Source organism: Ovis canadensis, chromosome 6, assembly GCF_042477335.2.
Source record: "Ovis canadensis isolate MfBH-ARS-UI-01 breed Bighorn chromosome 6, ARS-UI_OviCan_v2, whole genome shotgun sequence".
NCBI classification, from domain to species: Eukaryota; Metazoa; Chordata; class Mammalia; order Artiodactyla; family Bovidae; genus Ovis; species Ovis canadensis.
In genome coordinates this window covers 96,624,259-96,643,987 of record NC_091250.1, presented here as the reverse complement: position 1 = coordinate 96,643,987, position 19,729 = coordinate 96,624,259, and the positions used below count along the sequence as shown (strand labels likewise).

The 19,729-nt window shown below is 34.2% G+C and overlaps 1 long non-coding RNA gene across 1 annotated transcript in view; it reads right to left on the bottom strand.

The window, feature by feature from the left end:
- The window catches only part of LOC138442913 (uncharacterized), a 168,496-nt gene that overhangs the window by 54,188 nt on the left and 94,579 nt on the right, over window positions 1–19,729 (bottom strand). The window contains exon 3 of the long non-coding RNA XR_011257932.2: window positions 1,708–1,748. This is a non-coding gene — a long non-coding RNA (uncharacterized lncRNA). The remainder of the gene's footprint in view (window positions 1–1,707; window positions 1,749–19,729) is intronic.

Sequence of the window (19,729 nt, the reverse complement as noted above, 5' to 3'; positions counted from 1 at the left end):
ACTGTTTTAGAATCAAATTCTCTATGAAACCAGAGACAAACCAGACTTCTATTTATTCTCTGTTCTCTTGGCAAGTTGTTCTTAATATAAGACAATAATAGAAAAATCATTTGTCTCTGAGTAAATTGGAAAATATGAGATATTTAGAATTAATTGGTAGCTGTTTCTCATTTTGATACCTAAATATTTACAGCTGATTTACTGATTAATTCAACCTGGTTTGAGGTAGTTGTAATTTCTATAAACAACCATAAACTAAAGCTAAAAGTAGCTCTAGATAAAATTTAGTTAGTGATTTTTACTTTTCTTTTACTTTTTAAATATTTCCTATACATTAAGAGAAAAACTAATTATAATTCTGTAAATTAGTTGGCAGATTTGCTTCTGGGATGTGATAGGAGTAGTCAAGTGAAGCAAACTTACTAATAGATTTAGTCTAATGGTTGCATATTAAACTTTCAATTTTCACATACAACAAAACATAGAGCTGTAATCCATTTGCTTCTAGTAGAGTGTTTTTTTTCTTTTTGTATCAGATATATGATCTATTTAGGTGATAAAATTAAAGTAGACTTGAGTATTTGGGAAAATACTCAAAATTTTTCTTTTATTTTGATGCTGTGAATAACTTACTGAACAATTCTGGCCAATTTGTAATTCATTCAGGGTTCATCTTGGAAAATTCATCAGATCTCATAATCATTTACTTTCTTTACGTACAGAAGTTATAGAGAGGCATAGCTATATGTTTAATGTACAGTATCAGACACCAAACTATGGCTGACACACTAAAGAACAGGATTCCTTAGGAAGGTCAACATGAATGAAACTGATGTTTCTTGAGCACTGCCAGGACCTTCATATACATTATCATGCACTAACTCATTAGGCTCAATTACTGAATCCACTTTTTGAAGGTAGAAAAAGTGATTTAGCTCAGAGAAATCAGACAATTTTCCAAGGCTGATTATTAGTAGTAAGAATTCCAATCTAGGCCTCCCTGATTCCAATCTTCTGCTCATTCTACTACAACAAATGTCTTCACTTATTTCCCTGTCACTTTGAGATATTCACTGTTATTACAGAGTAGTTCTATAGTCCCTGCGGGTTGTTCTGACAGCCCTATCATTTTTAACTGCCTAGCTTGAATGTGTTTTAGATCTAAAACTTTTTATTAGCTTCAGAAGATTCCTGACATTTATTTTATCGCAAATTTCTAGCAGAAAGGCTTCCATCTCTTGCATAATGTAGAATTACAGAAATTCTCTGGTCAGACAGGCTACATGACAAAGAACAAGATTATAGATGCGTTGAAAATGGCAATCTGTTCAAAAACTCCACATCTGAGTTTAAGACACTAGGCTAGTTCTTCAGAAAAAAAGCAGTACTTACATGTGAGAGAACATTTGCATGCCAACTGTATTTAGAGACAACACTAGATGCATTTGAAGAATCAATTTCAAAATTTGGAATTGTACAGTATTTTTTATAAAAGAGTTGATTTCTCATAACTTAATACAAAACGCTAAGCCTATGTAGCGGAGGGAAAAGCTTTTCCTCTAACTTCCTTTTTTTCCTTCTGGGGACCTGATATTTATACTGACAAAAGACAGATTAGCAATTTATTGTTAATTTATTAACAATTTATTAACACATGCAGAGCATGTATATGCAGGAGAAACTCAGTGATAATTTAGAGGTACTTACAATTTGGATTTATATGGCATCTTAGCAAAGAACAATGCAGCCTGTAATAAAGTGAAAAGGCAAAGAAAAAGATTAAGCTTTTAAGGGTCGCAATCTGAGTGGGGTAAACATATGGAGAAAACTAACAGAAGATAAGAGTTGCTTTAGTAAGATTTGTTATGTATATCTCCAAACTGATAAGAGTCTCCTGTTTTTAGGCAAATGAAGGAAAGGCAGAGAACTTTTTAGGGTGTCTTCTGTTTCTCAATAGTCTTTAGCTCAAAATAACAATTATGTCAAAGTGACTTATTTGGGGGAGGTGAAAAAAGCAGTCTTAAAACTCAATATTATAAAAACTAAGATCATGGCATCCAGTCCCTTCATTTCATTGCAGATAGAGGGGGAAAAGCAAAAACAGTGACAGATTTTATTTTCTTGGGCTCCAAAATCACTGCTGATGGTGACTAAAGCCATGGAATTAAAAGCTGCTTGCTCCTTGGAAGGAAAGCTATGACAGAGTATTAAACCTAGGCAGAGTATTAATAAGCAGAGACATCACTTTGCTGGCAAAGGTCCAGATAGTCAAAGCTATGGTTTTTGCAGTAGTTATGTTGAATGTGAGACATAAACTACAAAGAAGGCTGAGCACCAAAGAATGGATGCTTTTGAATTGTGATGGAGAAGACTCTTGAGAGTCCGTTGGACTCCAAGAAGATCAAACCAGTCAATCCTAAAGGAAATCAGTCCTGACTATTCATTGGAAGGACTGATGCTGAAACTGAAGAGCTTATACTTTGACCACCTGGTGTGAAGTGCCAACTCATTGGAAAAGACTCATATGCTGGGAAGAATGAAAGCAAAAGGACAAGGAGCAACAGAGGATGATATGGTTATATAGCATCATGGACTCAATGGACATGAAGCCAAGCAAACTCCAGGAGATACTGAAGGACAGGGAAACCTGGTGTGCTGCAGTTCATGGGGTTGCAAGGAGTTGGACACGGCATAGTGACTGAACGACATCAACATTCTCATGTCCTATACCTATAACCTTAAGTAGGTCACAAGGCTTTGATAATTGTTAGGCCATTTGTGTAATTTGTTCCCCAAACAGAACAAAATAAAAATAATTAATGAGTCACTAACTTAACTTTTTTGATTTAGTTTTCTAATTTTTTTTTTTTTCAGAAGAAATGCCATGGCATATGGTGCTTCCTCAGTGGCTCAAATGGCAAAGAATCCATCTGCAATGCAGGAGACACAAGAGATACACGTTCAATCCCTGGGTCAGGATGATACCCTGGAGGAGGAAATGACAACCCACTCCAGTGTACTATCTTGGAAAATCCCATAAACAGAGGAACCTGGCAGGCTACAGTCCATAGGGTTGCAAAGAGTCAGACACAACTAATACAACTTAGCATGCACACACAACAAATGGCTTACAGTTGTAAATATCTTTATTCTCAGTATAGGACATACACATTTCATTATCATTTATTTCTGTATACTGGCAGTCTTGGAAAATAAATGAGTAAAATATTAACATTTTAACAAAAAAGACACAAAATGAACACTATATAATGATCAAAATAGCATGTAAAATTAATCATCATGGCTAGTTTTATTTAACCACATACTAGCAGACTACCAGAACAAACATGGGTCAACTAATTTGCTGCTAGGAATATAGTAAAACATAAAAGTAATACAGTCATAGTACTATTAATAGTGACAGAGTTTATTTTGGGGGGACTCCAAAATCACTGCAGATGGTGACTGCAGCCATGAAATTAAAAGACACTTACTTCTTGGAAGAAAAGTTATGACCAACCTAGCCAGCATATTAAAAAGCAGAAACATTACTCTGCCAACAAAGTTTTGTCTAGTCAAGGTTATGGTTTTTCCAGTAGTCATGTATGGATGTGAGAGTTGGACTATAAAGAAAGCTGAGTGACAATGCATTGATGTTTTTGAACTGTGGTGTTGGAGAAGACTCTTGAGAGCCCTTGGACTGCAAGGAGATCCAATCAGCCCATCCTAAAGGAAATCAGTCCTGAATATTCATTGGAAGGACTAAAGCTGAAGCTGAAACTCCAATACTTTGGCCACCTGATGCAAAAAAGGTGACTCATTTGAAAAGCCCCTGATGTTGAGAAAGATTGAAGGTGGGAGGAGAAGGGGATGACAGAGGTTGAGATGATTGAATGGTATCACCCACTCAATGGATATGAGTTTGAGTAAATTCTGGGAGTTGATGATGTACAGGGATGCCTGGTGTGCTGCAGTCCATGAGGCTGCAAACAGTCGGACAAGACTGAGTGACTGAACTGAATATAAATCTATTTGAAAAAATGTAAAATCTATTTCAAAACTTTCAGTCAAAAGACAAAAGAATCAAAGTACAAACGTGCTTTGCTATGGCTTCATAAGTATGTCTCATTTAGAGACAGAACTAAGCCTAGAAACTAAGCTCCTGATTCCTGCTCTGAGGTTCTTTCCACTAATCAACAAGTGGCTATTGTCCTCACAGCAGACACTTAACACAGTGTTTAATCCTTTTTAGACAGTTTTCTAAATGCTTCAGATCTATTAACTCATTTAGGTCTCACAATAACCCTATGAAGTAGGTATGCATAAATTAATTCTTTCTCTTTTTACACATGAAGATTACGAGAACAAATAATTAAAGAGTAGAGATTAAACTTCTCAAGATTACTTGGCTAGTACTTGTCTGATCTGTGATTTAAATCTAAACCCTCTCCAGAGTATTTTCTCTTAGATTTTCTCTTATTCTTCACTGTTTTCATCATTTTCACAGCATGTTCTAATCTGATTTTTTATTCTCATACAAAATGTTAGATAATAAGTCATTCAAAATACCACCAAGTACATCATAAGTAGATAACTTAACCAAAAGTTATGACCATTATTTAGTGTATTTCATGAAACACTTTTTACTAGATTTTTTTTAAACAGGTGGCTATTGTTCAAGGCTATAATTATAATAGAGGTGTTAATCCTCAAAATGGTAAGTGTACACCCATGGTGGATTCATGTTGATGTATGGCAAAACCAATACAATATTGTAAAGTAAAAATAATAATAATAATGATAAATGAAAAAAATAAAATATTTTCATATTCACATTGACTAAATTTTAAATGTTAGTATTCATATATTATCACATATTTTAATTACATTTTATCTGATATTCTATTCTATTTGATATTTATCTTGCCAGTCTCCATGCATCTTCTGGCCAGGGAAATTATGACTTCAGACACTTGGCTGCATTAAAAGTTATTCTTAAGAATATGACTGTATAGAGTAAATGATCAAAAATTCTTTCTGTATTTACTGAATTATTAGTAAAATTGCTTGGGCCAAAAAATCTTTGTTTAATCACAGGGCATAACCCATTTTCAATAAAAAGTGAGTAGTTAAATGACAGAACTAGTAAAGAAATGGGATATCAAGAGCAGAAAGTTTACCCTAGGAAGATGATTTTATAAAATATCCTGCCTAAAGAAATTATGAAATGTTGATATTTATGAATGTTTTCAAATTTTATATGTGGCAAATGAGGGAGTGAATATTGGATAGTCTCATTTAGCTGATAAGAAATTTTGCATTAAAATGTACCTTTACTATGTTAAAAGAAACCAATTTCAGATTATCTTAGTAGTGCATATTTAAGTGTATCCTATCACCAGATAACAGAAAACGCTAGATAGTTCAGAGTTTTGACATGTGAATTCAAATTGAGAAAATGGATATTTTATAATGGCTATTTTAAGCATACAGGTAATGTTTTATTTCATAAACTGGAGGTATCATTAACTGCTATATTGATATCTTTTTAACTTAAGGATAATAATGGCAATGACTATTTTTAAAATTGTCTCTTGTATATCCTAGAATGCCATATCTGTACAAATAAAGAAACAGATAGATAGATACATAGATATCTCCTGGAAATAAAGCATTAAACTAGACATATATTTTTTTTAATAAAAGCTGTTTATTATTTTTACAGAAAAGTTAATAACATAATTTTGCAATTTTGTTTCTATTTGTTAGTGATGTTTAATTGCAATATTTTTAAGGTTTTAATGACTCTTTTTGGGATTTAAACTACTGTCCCCTTTTCCTGGGTCATGGTAATTATCCTCTGGGAAAACAAAGTGAAAAAAATGCTGACCAAATGCCAATTCTAATTGCTGGGGTGTGCATCTACCATGCAATTTTTCTAATTTATCATGACGATGCAAATGGACTTCAGAATTGATTTTACTTTTGATTAAACCCTTTATGCAAATTATTATGCAAATTAATGGCCTTGAGTTCAAGACAATTTGTCAATACAGTACCACTGAAACAGGCAAAAGAAGCATAGCATATTGAAGCCAATCTACAGAGGTATTATGAATATGGCCACTGGCAGCTGTCTGTTAGATTTATCTTATGCATAGAGCCAATCCGAAATTTAAAGACCAAAAATAGTAGTAAAACAGAAACTAAGATTATTATCCAGGAAATCTCAGTTGAGTAAAAATACAATTATTTTTAGAAATGTGTTTTTAGTCTTTCTTTTCTAAATTGACTTGCTTGATTTTATTGATTAAGCATACTAGATAACTGGTTCATCTATATTAACGTGAAGAATGTATATATTACATATATAAAGAATATATATCAGAGTAACTTAATAGGAATTGGGTTATCATTTTTAAGTTAGTATCTCAAAATAATTCAAAATTATGAACAGACACGTTATTAGTAGTTCCTTTAAATCTTCATAATTCTTCAAATTTAATTATCTGATAGGATAAGGGTAGAATTGCAAATGAGGAAAATAGAAAGATTTGGGATAATTACCTGAAATAATTTAGGTTAAAATACTTTGTAAACTTATAGCAATAAAACACTTAGTTTTGACAGGGATTGTCTTATTTTTAAGTTTCACTGAGCTGCCTCATTCTGGTGTACCAATAAAAAAGAAAGCAATTTAGAAACACACATTTGACTTTTAATAAGTTTCTTTAACTTGTGTATTTGTTAATCTGAATTGATATTCTCTGCTCTCTTTTCTAATGTTAGAAGATATATATCAGGTAAGCCAATCAATATTTTAACAATATCCTCTGTGCTAATTGCATCATGGTAGTATTCTAACATCCTATATAACACAATTAATTTGAATTCTTTAATCTTTAATAGCAACTATGCAAGAAATGTTTAATGTCACAAACTCAATTAATGTAGAAAGGCTTTGCAGCTTTAAAATATTTGAGACTCAACGGAGTTTATTTTGATCCTACTCTAAACTTAGGCTATGAATAAGCTCTCACAAAATTGCTGTTCTTAAACATATAACAGTGCATACCCCAAGTTTAAAATCATTGTTCTTTTCTTCAAGGTTTTGTATATTAAAAATACACTTTACTTAAACATATTCTCAAAATACTGGAGTAGAAAATGGCAACCCACTCCAGCATTCTTGCCTGGAAAATTCCCTGAGCAGAGGAGCCTGGAGGACTATAGTCCACGAAGCCACAAAGATTCAGACATGACTAAACTGCTGAGTGTGCATTCTCCAAGCATATATTTAGCAGAATTAAAAACATTCCATATAGAAACTTAAAATATAATTTTTTGTCTTTATGCTATCAAACTCAATTCCTAAAGAGCTTTTACTCCCTAATTTATGTAATATGTTCAAGTTTATAAAATCAAAACATATTGATACTCAATAAACTTTCAATGAATCGATGTTTATTCAGTTTTTATTCAGTTTCTGAATAAAGTTTAATATGAATTATTTTGCTCTAATGTATTGATTAGATTCCTAAGTATGAAAGGTTAAAAAATATGTAAATGAAATAGATGCACAGGCTGTTATAAAACTACACTTCTCTCCAACTATGCTTAAAATATAAATTTAACATTAAAATGTGACAGAAAAGTAAGTTTTAGTTTCATATTATCACAGAATTCTTGCTATTGAATTTTTAAAATGCTTAGGGTTCTAACTTGGTTTTTAAAACTACCTTCTGACCAAACTTGGGCAAAAACATCAGCAACGATTTCTTATCATTTCTACATATTTATTTAAATAAGCAAATTAATTTCATAAATTAAGCAAGTTAAAATGTATTTATCATGTTCCTTCTAAAATATTGTTACTTTGTCACCCTTTGTCAAACCTGGAAATGTATGTTTAGGTTATTTCCATCCCTGTGATCATGCTTATGTTATTTTAGGGATTTGATTTGTTGGCTTTGATTTATGTTATTTTGGAGATTTGCTTTATTTGTTTTATTTTTGGGATTTCCCTGGTGGCTCAGATTGTAAAGAATCTTCCTACAATGCAGGAGACCAAGGTTCAATCCCTAGGCTGAGAAGATCCCCTGAAAATGTAGTGGCAACCCACTCTACTATTCTTGCCTGGAAAACCCAATGGACAAAGGAACCTGGTGGGTTACAGTCCAAGAAGTCGCAAAGAGTCAAACACGACTGAATGACTAGCACTTTGAGCATTTCTGGTTTCAGTAAAATAGTTGGAATGGAAATCAGACTGTGTTCTGCTAAAGGAAAATGTAAACTGAAGAAGTGGAGTCAACTTTGAAGGCTATTTTCAATCAATTTGCCATTTGAGATTTTGCATATTCACTGTGTTCATCACTGAAGTCATCATTTTTCTCTTAAAAGTCACACCTCTTGTGTTCTCTGCGTTATATTCACCTAAGTCAAAGAAATGAGTTCATTCTACACTGTAGCCTCTCTCTGTCTTCTCATATTTGGCCAATCCAAAAAAAAACCACAAAAACTTCATAAATATATCTGAATTTCAATGTGTGTTCTCCATTTCCATTAAAAAAAAAAAAAATCCAGTTTTCTGAGGTAAGCCTTGGGTAGCCAACTTTAGTCATTCCGCTACCCCAGTTTTAGTGATCCCTTTCACTTCCTTTCCAATCCACTGGTCATACACACACACACACGCACACATACACACACACATACAGAATGATATAAAACACACTTACACAAAATGATACATTATGTACATACATTGTTCAATTTCTTGAATGATCTAGGTTTTCTCAAGCCTCCATGCTTAAATGATCTCTCCTAATTCTGGAAAATTCTGGAAGATTTGAAACTTTCATCAAGTACTATGTTCCTGTGGAATCTTTTATAATCACCTTAGGCTAAGTTTTGAGCCCATCTCTTCTTTGGAGACAGCAGAGAATAATGCTAATATAGATGACACAGTTAAGAGTCGAACAGGAACATTTAAAGTAATCCAGTCTGGTAAATTTTTTTGTTATTTCCTTCCTTGTTTTTAACTACATAAGCAAGTTAATCTGGAAGTATGAAAAAGTGAGGGTGAAATTCAGGCTTTAGGTGAGGGGGGCTATTTTAGAATAGGAACTATGGAAATTACATAACAGAGTTGAGTTGAATGGAGTTAAGTGAAATGATTTGTGAATAACACTCTGGCTCAGTGGTAAAGAATCCACTTGCAAATGCAGGAGGCACAAGAGATGCATGTTTGATCCCTGAGTTGGGAAGATCCTCTGGAGACGGAAATGGCAACCCACTGCAGTATTCTTGCCTGGAAAATCCCATGGACAGAGGAGCCTGGCAGTCCATAGGGTCACAAAGAGTTGGACATACCACTCCACTGAGTGTTTAATAATGGTCGGAACTAAAAATGGTGTGTTTGTCTTCAGAAGTGAGTTTAGTACCTTCACCTGTCAGTCCGGGAGTGGTAAAAAGGGGAAACAAATTAAGAATTAATCCAGGGGTAAGGATTAGTCAAAAATCAGTGAGAAATTAAGGATGATTAAAATAGTATCATAAAAATGAATTAAGAATCTAGACTGAGTTAGGTGGCAAAGATAATACGTAAAAATAAACTGTAAAAACTCAAGGCTTGGCAATTTCAAGAAGCAGCAGAAGCAACTGAATATAAATTCTAGCAGCTAAGTAACTTTTTTCAGAATTTCTGACAAGTGTGTCATATATATATTTAGTAGTATAATAACCCTGATTAACAGTTTGGGACAAGCATAATAGATGCATTCTTAAACATCTATACTTTCCCCCCTCTGTAACCAGCAAAATACTGATCAATTTACATTGTTCTTAAAAGTTACAGAGATTAGGATAATATATAATTGAAAGGATTTGTTAAGCCTTCTTCCAGTACTATAAATGCTGAAACATTCTGAGTTTCTATTAAATAAAATATTTATTTTAAAATACAGAATTCTATGCATTTATAAAACATATTTGATGCCTAAATTAGCATTACACTGTGGTTCCATAATTATGGAGTATCATTTATATAATAAATTAATATTTCATTAAGAATAACTTTCAAAACAAGGTAAATAAAATTATTTAATATAGAGTAGCAAATTGGTGTCTTTGGCTAGTATAATTTAACAAGTTAAGAACTTTGGAGAATGCTTCCTGCATTTTTAATTAATACAATTTAAGAAAACTGAAAGATTTTGAAATTCTAGGATTATTCCTCCTAGGAAGACCTGTCATTTTGAAAAATTATCAGATGCAAAATTAAATGATTTAAATTCAATGGACTGATGTATTTCTACTCTAGCTTTTTAAAGTGCAAATGAGCTTAAACTAACATTGGACTTTCAAAAATGCATTAAAAATCTTGTAAATTTAAGACATTTTTTTCTGCTAATTTTGGGCTCTTCCCTTGAGACAGTACTGTCTTTGGTAATTCCAAGAGTTCCTTCTGTTAATGGACAATAAAAATTCAAAGCAGCAAACATTTATAGAAGTCATGATGAGGATATTTGAGCTACATGAAAGCAACTCTGACTTCAATAATAAATTTACAGGGGCACTATGAAGTAAATTTTTAAAATAAATAAACTGTTTCTTTAGAATATAAGATAAAGTTGATCAAATTTTAGTTTTTTTACATAGGTGAAATAAATTTTTTGAAGTTTAATTTATGAAATAGATGCTCTAGGTTACTTAAGAAGCCTCAATTCTCTTAGTATATTGTCTCAATAGCTCTGAAACTAATTGAATATTTTCATTTATTTCCTGTCTTTGTTCTAGTGATTTTAGAATTTGCATCACTTAGTAACTACTTTCCCACATTTATTTGTGTTAATGTGTGTATTATTTTTTCAAATGAATTCTTAATATAGACTAAAGTTGATAAATTATATTTTGTTTACCAAAATACATTTTAGAAAACTTTCTTTTTCAGTAGCAATTTCAGATTCACAGCAAAATTGAGAGGAAATTGCAAAGATTTCAAATTTACTTTTGTCCTCACACATGCATGGCCTTTTGCATTATCAACATCTCTTACTAGAAAGGCATTTTTTTTTTTAACCAAGGAAGAGTCTACATTGATATATCATAATTATGCAAAGTCCATAATTTACCTTAGGGTTCATTCTTGGTGTTATATATTCTATAGATTTGGACAAATGAATAATGACATATTGTAACTAGAATATCATGCAGAGTATCTCTCAGTTATTGACTATGCCAAAGCCTTTGACTGTGTGGATCACAATAAACTGTGGAAAATTCTGAAAGTGATGGGAATACCAGACCACCTGACCTGCCTCTTGAGAAATCTGTATACAGGTCAGGAAGCAACAGTTAGAACTGGACATGGAACAACAGACTGGTTGCAAATCAGAAAAGGAGTATGTCAAGGCTGTATATTGTCATCCTGCTTATTTAACTTCTATGCAGAGTACATCGTGAGAAACGCTGGCCTGGAAGAAACACAAGCTGGAATTAAGATGGCCAGGAGAAATATCAACAACCTCAGATATGCAGATGAGACCACCCTTATGGCAGAAAGTGAAGAGGAACTAAAAAGCCTCTTGATGAAAGTGAAAGAGGAGAGTGAAAAAGTTGACTGAAAGCTCAACATTCAGAAAACGAAGATCATGGCATCCGGTCCCATCGCTTCATGGGAAACAGATAGGGAAACAGCGGAAACAGTCTCAGACTTTATTTGGGGGGGGGGGGGAGGCTCTAAAATCACTACAGATGGTGATTGCAGCCATGAAATTAAAAGACACTTACTCCTTGGAAGAAAAGTTATGACCAGCCTAGATAGTGTATTCAAAAGCAGAGACATTATTTTGCCGACTAAAGTCTGTCTAGTCAAGGCTATGGTTTTTCCTGTGGTCATGTATGGATGTGAGAATTGGACTGTGAAGAAGGCAGAGCACCAAAGAATTGATGCTTTTGAACTGTGGTGTTGGAAAAGACTCTTGAGAGCCCCTTGGACTGCAAAGAGATCCAACCAGTCCATTCTGAAGGAGATCAGCCCTGGGATTTCTTTGGAAGAAATGATGCTAAAGCTGAAACTCCAGTACTTTGGCCACCTCATGCGAAGAGTCGACTCATTGGGAAAAGACTCTGATGCTGGGAGGGATTGGGGGCAGGAGGAGAAGGGGACGACCGAGGATGAGATGGCTGGGTGGCATTACTGACTCGATGGACGTGAGTCTGAGTGAACTCCGGGAGTTGGTGATGGACAGGGAGGCCTGCCGTGCTGCGATTCATGGGGTCGCAAAGAGTCCAACACAACTGAGTGACTGAAATGAACTGAACTGAACCCTTTATCCTCTGCCTATATATCTCTCTTTACCTACATGCTTAACAGGGACGGATCTTTTCATTATCTCCACTATTGTACATTTTTCAGAATGTCATACAGTTCAAGTCATATAGTTTGTAGCCTTTCAAAGTTTCACTTTGTAATATGCACTTGATTCCTCCATGTCTTTTCATGGATCGGTAGGTCATTTCTTTTTAGTGATATATAATATTGTCTTGATATACCACAGTTTATCAGTTTATGTATTGGAAGACATTTTGGTTGCTTCCCAGTTTTGGCAATTAAGAAAAAAGCTACTGTAAACTTCCATGTGCAAGTTTCTGAGTAGACCTAAGTTTTCAACTCCTCTGGGTAAATACCGAGTGCCAAAATTGCTGAATCATGTGGTAAGAATTTGTTTAGTTGAATAAATTGCCAAACTGTCTTTCAAAGTGGCTGTACCATTTTGCATACGTACCAGTGATGGATGGGAAATCTTGTTTGTCCATATCCTTGCAAGCATTGGGAGTTGGTGGTTTCATACATGCAGTACCAAAGTGACATTCTATAAGAATGCATATTTAGGTAGCTGAAGAAAGTTATTACCAAACAGTAATGATTATCTCTATCAGGAAAAGCAAATTTTGAGATCTGTCAGGGACAGTGGAAAAAATATGGAATTATGATAATATTTTATATTGTACATGAAAAGTTATCACATGAGTATTTGCTTTAACATAATTTAATATGCATATTTATGTTTTATTTCCTTTTTTGTATGGTTGTTCATTGAAACAAGTGTTAAAAAAAAGAAAAGAAATGGAGTCACATAGAATTTGGGAATGTACAATTCCCATAAAAGTAACAAAGACATGTGGTTGAATCAAAATAACTTTCACTGACCATAACCAGTTCCGTAATTCTGTTAGAGTGTCAACTCTGGATATCAAATCATTAGGTATGATAATATTGCTTTTAGCTATTTTACAACTTATTTTTGTTTGATCAAAGACTTTTGAATGTCAAAGAACTTATGGCTGACAATTTAATTTAATTAGATTTTAATCATAAAAGTACAGTTGGCATTTAAGTGATATAGCTTACTAAAATTTATTAAACAAGCTTCTTAAAATGGAAATTTAACATATGCAAATTAAATAATTCAAATTACTTTAATTTTTTACCATCTGTTTTTCTGTTTGCCAAACACAAGAAAGGAAAAAGGAAATAATAAATGATGACATATTACCAAGAAAAAATGATGGCATTGTAAAATATTTATTAACTTTATTTTTCACTTGGTTAAAGAATAAGCCACTAAACTTAATTCGACCTAGAAACTAAACATATAAACATATAATAGTCCCAGGAGCCCTAATTAGTTGGAGACATTTAGCTTTTACCATATAACCTTCAAATCATCTCTTTGAATTTATTCTTTGCTTCTAAATCTCACTGTTTTCCCAAGTGTTTCATGTGTCTCATTTCATATTGTTAATAAAACAACTCAATCAACAAGCCAGGTTTGTACATGAGCAGATTTAGGTTAAGGTGGAATTAAAAGCCAAGCACTCCTATATACATTTTTATTTGGTTTTTTAAAACTACAAAACATTTTATCACCATTTAGTAATCTATCAAAATTTGCCTTTTAACGTGATCTTATTTTCTTTACAGGTATTTTTCCTTTGGAAAGATAAATCTTCAGGAAAACAATGTTAATCTGATACATTAACCTTTCTTGTTTTATAATATAAAAAGTATTATAATAGTATGTATAGCTATAATAGCCTTTTAACTAAGTCATTGTCTTTCTTTTCTCTTATTATGTTTCTTACATATCTCTATTCAGATTTACTCACTATATTAAGATACACATGTACACACGCATAGACTTCCCTTGTGGCTCAGAAGGTAGAGAATTCACATTCAATGCAGAAGACCTGGGTTCTATCCCTGGGTTGGGACAATCCCCTCAAGAAGGATACTCCAATCAGCCACACAATTCAAAATAAAATGATACTAAACTGAAATAAAGTGTGAGGAAGTCAAATATTGCTATAGAACATAGGAATGTTTTCTAGAGGTATCACATAGGAAATACTTTTCAATAGAAATTCTGTTTCCTAACACAGGAAACAGACTTGTGAAAACAGTAGGGGAAGGCGAGGGTTGGACAAATTGAGAGAGTAACATTGAGAAATATACATTACTATAGGTAAAATAGATAACCAGAGAGAATATGCTATATAACTCAGGGACCTACATTCCAGTGATCTGTGACAACCTGGAGGAATGGGACAGGGTGAAGGGCCGGAGGGAGGTTCAAGAAGGAAGTCTATGCTTAGTCACTCAGTCATGTCTAACTCTTTGTGACCCTATGGACTGCAACCCGCCAGGCTCCTCTGTCCATGGGATTCTCAAGGCAAGAATACTGGAGTGGGTTGCCATTCTCTTCTCAGGAGGATCTTCCTTACCCAAGGATCAAACCCAGGTCTCCTGCACTGCAAGCAGATTTTTTACCTTATGAGCTACAGAGAAGTTGTATACCTGTGGCTGAATGTTGATATTTGGCAGAAACCAACACAACATTGTAAAGCAGTCAGCTTCCAATTAAAATAAGTAAATTTAAAAGCAAGAAATGCTTCTTTACCTGCTTTGATAGAGAAAAAATGAGAGAGGAAACAAAAATAATCTCAATAAGCTCAAGATTTCAATGCCCAAACAAACTTGCTATTGAAATACTATCTCAATCACCCTCACAACCACCAGTGAGGTTAACTCTGAAAGAAATATTCACATTTCATATTAATTGGGAAGCCTCAAACATCATGAATTTTATTAGTATGACCAAAATAAATCATCTGAAATTTACACCTCAAAGTATTCATATGCCTTCAAAGGGCAGGCCCTACCAGCTTCTGTGTCGTTCAGCAAAGACCATCATGAATTACAGTGCTATGAGACAGCACATTGGACTAGAATCTCATCCAAAGGAGAACAGAGTGCAACATTTTGACAGGAAATAATTAATGCAGACCAGATGGGTTTATAACAACAACTTAAGATACCTCTGGGGTTTGCAACAAATATTCTTTGTATGGTGACGCATGTACAGATGAATACATATTTTTTGGAGGACAAGATTTGATTGTAAGAAATAAATGGGAAAACAAAATTAGGAAAGTGACACTAGTGAAATCTTGTTTTCCCTAAAGGCTTGTAAGGTCTTTTGATGCCCAGGTTATATATTAAGATGGTTTAAAATAGTGAATCAAGATAACAATTCACATGATGAATTATTTCTGAAGTGAGTATACCCCGTTTGTGTCCTAGAATTCACAGCTATATATAATATTTTGAAATTTAACAGTGCGAAGAGTTACTACCGTAATCACACATGCATGCAAATAAAACAAAACCGTTCCATTTAACTCTGTCTCTGAAGTTGTGGAATACATTTTTTAACATGAGCCAATATAGAACTATAAAGGTAAGTGATAATTTTAAGAAAACTTAGTTTATTTTATTATTGCAATTTATATTATTGTGACAAAGAGTTGAAACATGATCTATTAATTGCTATATATGCAACAAATGTTAAGTATCTCTAACCTTAAATGAGAATCAAGGAGAAAGTGTGATTTGTGACTTGTTAAGCAATATGAGCCAGATGGTGGGACTAAACATTTCCTCTTGGGTGTTCAATGTGATATCAAGGAACAGAAAAGCAAAGTCTGTGTCTCACAAAGAAAAAGCAAGGTTGAGTATATCCACAGAAGAGTAGGTTCGGCCTACTTAAGAGACCTCTGATTACGCATTTGTGCTGAATGGTACATTAAAACATTCACAATTAGATCAATCTTCAGGCTGGGGAAATACACACAGACAGAGACAAACACATACATACACATTGGCACAAAAATTTGAGAACAGAAATAGAAACAGTGCAGATAACAAGGAGTAAATTTCTCTCAAGTGGTTTAGCTCAGCCCTTTGAAGTGACAAATTGAAATTTTTTCTAACTCACCACTAAAGACATTTTTTAGTTCAAATTAAATGGTGATTGTAGCCATGAAATTAAAAGATGCTTGCTCCTTGGAAGGAAACTTTTGACCAAATTAACCAGCATTTTGAAAAGCAGAAACATTACTTTGTCAACAAAGGTCTGTCTAGTCAAGGCTCTGGTTTTCCAAGTAGTCATGTACAGATGTGAGAGTTGGACTATTAAGAAAGCTGAGCACCAAAGAATTGATGCTTTCGAACTGTGGTATTGGAGAAGACTCTTGAGAGTCCCTTGGACTGCAAGGTGATCCAACCAGTTCATCCTAAAAGAGATCACTCCTGGGTGTTCATTAGAAGGACTGATGTTGAAGATGAAACTCCAATCCTTTGGCCACCTGATGTGAAAAGTTGACTCATTTGAAAAGACCCTGATGCTGGGAAAAATTGAGGGCAGGAGGAGAAGAGGATGACAGAGGATGAGACGGTTGGGTGGCATCACCAACTCAATGGACATGAGTTTGGGTAAACTCCAGGAGTTGGTGATGGACAGGGAGGCCTGGCGTGCTGTGGTTCATGGGTCACAAAAAGTCGGACATGACTGAGTGACTGAACTGAACTGATGATGTTTGTAGGATACTTATGTAGAGAAGCTACTACCTAAATTTGAGTCTTGATATTTTTGGACCCATTTTTATCTGGTATTTTCTGAAAGGCAATAATTTGGCAATCCTTTAGTTTATTGCTTTCACTTAGAAATGCTAAATATGCATACTGTCTGAACAGGCTTGGTACTGGGAGTCATTATCTAGTTCAGTATATAATTTTCCTCTATAATTTTGCTTTCTAAAAACTAATTTGGGATTTCTTATCCCATATTTTAATGATACAAAAGTAAATGAATATTTAGGCATTGAGGAAAATAATTTCCACAGAAATGAGCTTCTGTTATCTCATCATTTTGCCTTTGTCACTCATACAAAAGTCACTGACTCCTACCTTGCTGAGTCATAGCTATCCCAGAGACCATCTTAAATAGCCAGATTCCTTTCCCCCAATGAGATGCAAAAAAAGAATACAGGTTGAAGATTCATTTTTTATCTTTCCAAGTTAGCTTGTTATGTACATACAAAGGAATAAACTGCACTTAGAGATTTTAAATGAATGAAAATTTAGTCTATGAAGAAATTTCTGTTTGTAGGGGAAGAAATATAGTTTATTAGTTATAATCTATACCACCCCACACCAAGGTTGTTATTAGATAAAATATATTTTATCTAAGATCATAAAAGCCATTTCTCACTTAATGAAAGTCATGAGAACTGAAGTGGTAAAACACAAAAGAGGAGGTTTTTTTTTTTTCCATTGTGGACTTGATAGAGAGGCAAGTAAACCCAGGTTTAAAATATCTGGAAGGAGTAAGACTGGAGCTAGGCAGAGGATATATACATGTGGGGAGGAATTCATTTAGTAGATGCTGAAGTGTGCCTCAGATCACTGCATTAGGAACTATTTTCCTCCACTGCCACGGGGTTTGACTGCTGAGTTTTTCCTGAGTTACATCTTCCTGCTTAAAAGAGTGCCTCCACTTAAGGCCGTGCTATTCTTTACAATGACCTGACTAGAAGTACAAAATCTTTTTCTCTGCTTCAGTTCAGGACAACTCTACAGTGACATCCCTGTTCAAGAATTGATTTTGGAACAGCTGACACATTTACTGGGGCTGAACTGCAGTTCAAGTCGGCTTTTTGCTCAGTTTCTTCTCTTATTTGGAAAGTACTCCCCAGTATATTCCCTGCAAAATAGTCTCCATCTCTGAGTCAGTTTCCTACGAACTCTAAGATAGAGCCCAGGAGGATGAACAAGAAAAGCTCATTATAAGGTAGCCAAAGGAAAAGTTTGGTTTAAAGAGATATATCAGTTTGAGTCTTGACCTAAATTCCTCTGGCTACAAACCCATCCCCACTTACCAAACAAAACCTTTAATGAAATAACATCTTTGGAATAAATTTCTTTGCATTGTAAAATGCTTGTAATTGTTGATTCCAGTATTGTCTGGAGAGAAATTCGATTTCCAAAAGAAGATAGTCATATAGGGTTCTATAATTGTCACAAACAAGTCTATTGCCAATACTGGCATTAGAATTAGCCCATGGTCTGGATGAAGCATGTAGTTAAATCATCTCATAAACAAATTTGAAAAAGATATTCAATCATCCATGTATTAATATGATTCAGTGCCTACTAGGAAAAAGGAAGTGGGAAGTACTTGGCCTATGACAATTGATAATTTAGTAAGAGAGAGAAGATTTTTGCACAAATATTATAAGACAGAATATTGGCAAATGTTCTGAAACATGCAAATAAACAACAATGGAGTAAAAGAGAGAATGATCACTTCTTTCCAACTTGGAATCTAAGGGGATCTTATGGTTTCATAAAAATGGTATTAAAGAAGACTAGGGGCAGAAAGATGTCTAATTGTCTGAATGCTTTGATAAAAGTTTCCTTATTAATTTGAAATTAATAAACAAAAATATGAGAGAAGAAAGAGCTGCTATGGAAGGAAAGATGATTGTTATTAAATTTGTCATAGGAACTGACATTAAAGATGACATTTAGAGTGGAAACAGCATAGAATGCACAATTATCCTGGCATAGGGAAACCCAATAAGGCAATTGCTAGAAACCCAAACAAAATAGTTGCTATTGTTGCTCAGGTAAGATGGCATGGTATTCCCATCTCTTTAAAAGTTTGCCACAATTTGTTGTGATCCATACAGTCAAAAGCTTTAGTGTAAACAATTAAACAAAGGTAGATATTTTTCTGGGGCTCCTTTGCTTTCTCTGTGATCCAGAGCATGTTGGCAATTTGATCTCTGGTTCCTCTGTCTTTTCTAAAACCAGCTTGAACATCTGGAAGTTCTCGGTTCACATAATGCTGAAGCCAAGCTTGAAGGATTTTGAGCATAACCTTACTAGCATGTGAGATGAGTGCAATTGTCCAGTAGTCTGAACAATTTTTAGTTTCCTTTTTGAGAATTTGGGTGAAGATTGACCTTTCCAGTCTTGTGACCACTGTTGGGTTTTCCAAATTTGCTGAAATACTGAGTGCAGCCCTTTAATTTCATCATCTTTTAGGATTTTAAATAACTCTGCTGGAATTCCAACTCCTCCACTAGTTTTACTGGCAGCAGTGCATCTGGCCCACTTCACATTTCAGAATGTCCGTCTCTGGGTGAGTGATCATGCTATCGTGGTTTTCTAGGTCATTAAGATCTTTCTTTTGGGGGGCTCCAAAATCACTGCAGATGGTGATTGCAGCCCTGAAATTAAAAGATGCTTACTCCTTGAAAGAAAAGTTATGACCAACCTAGATAGCATATTCAAAAGCAGAGACATTACTTTGCCGACTAAGGT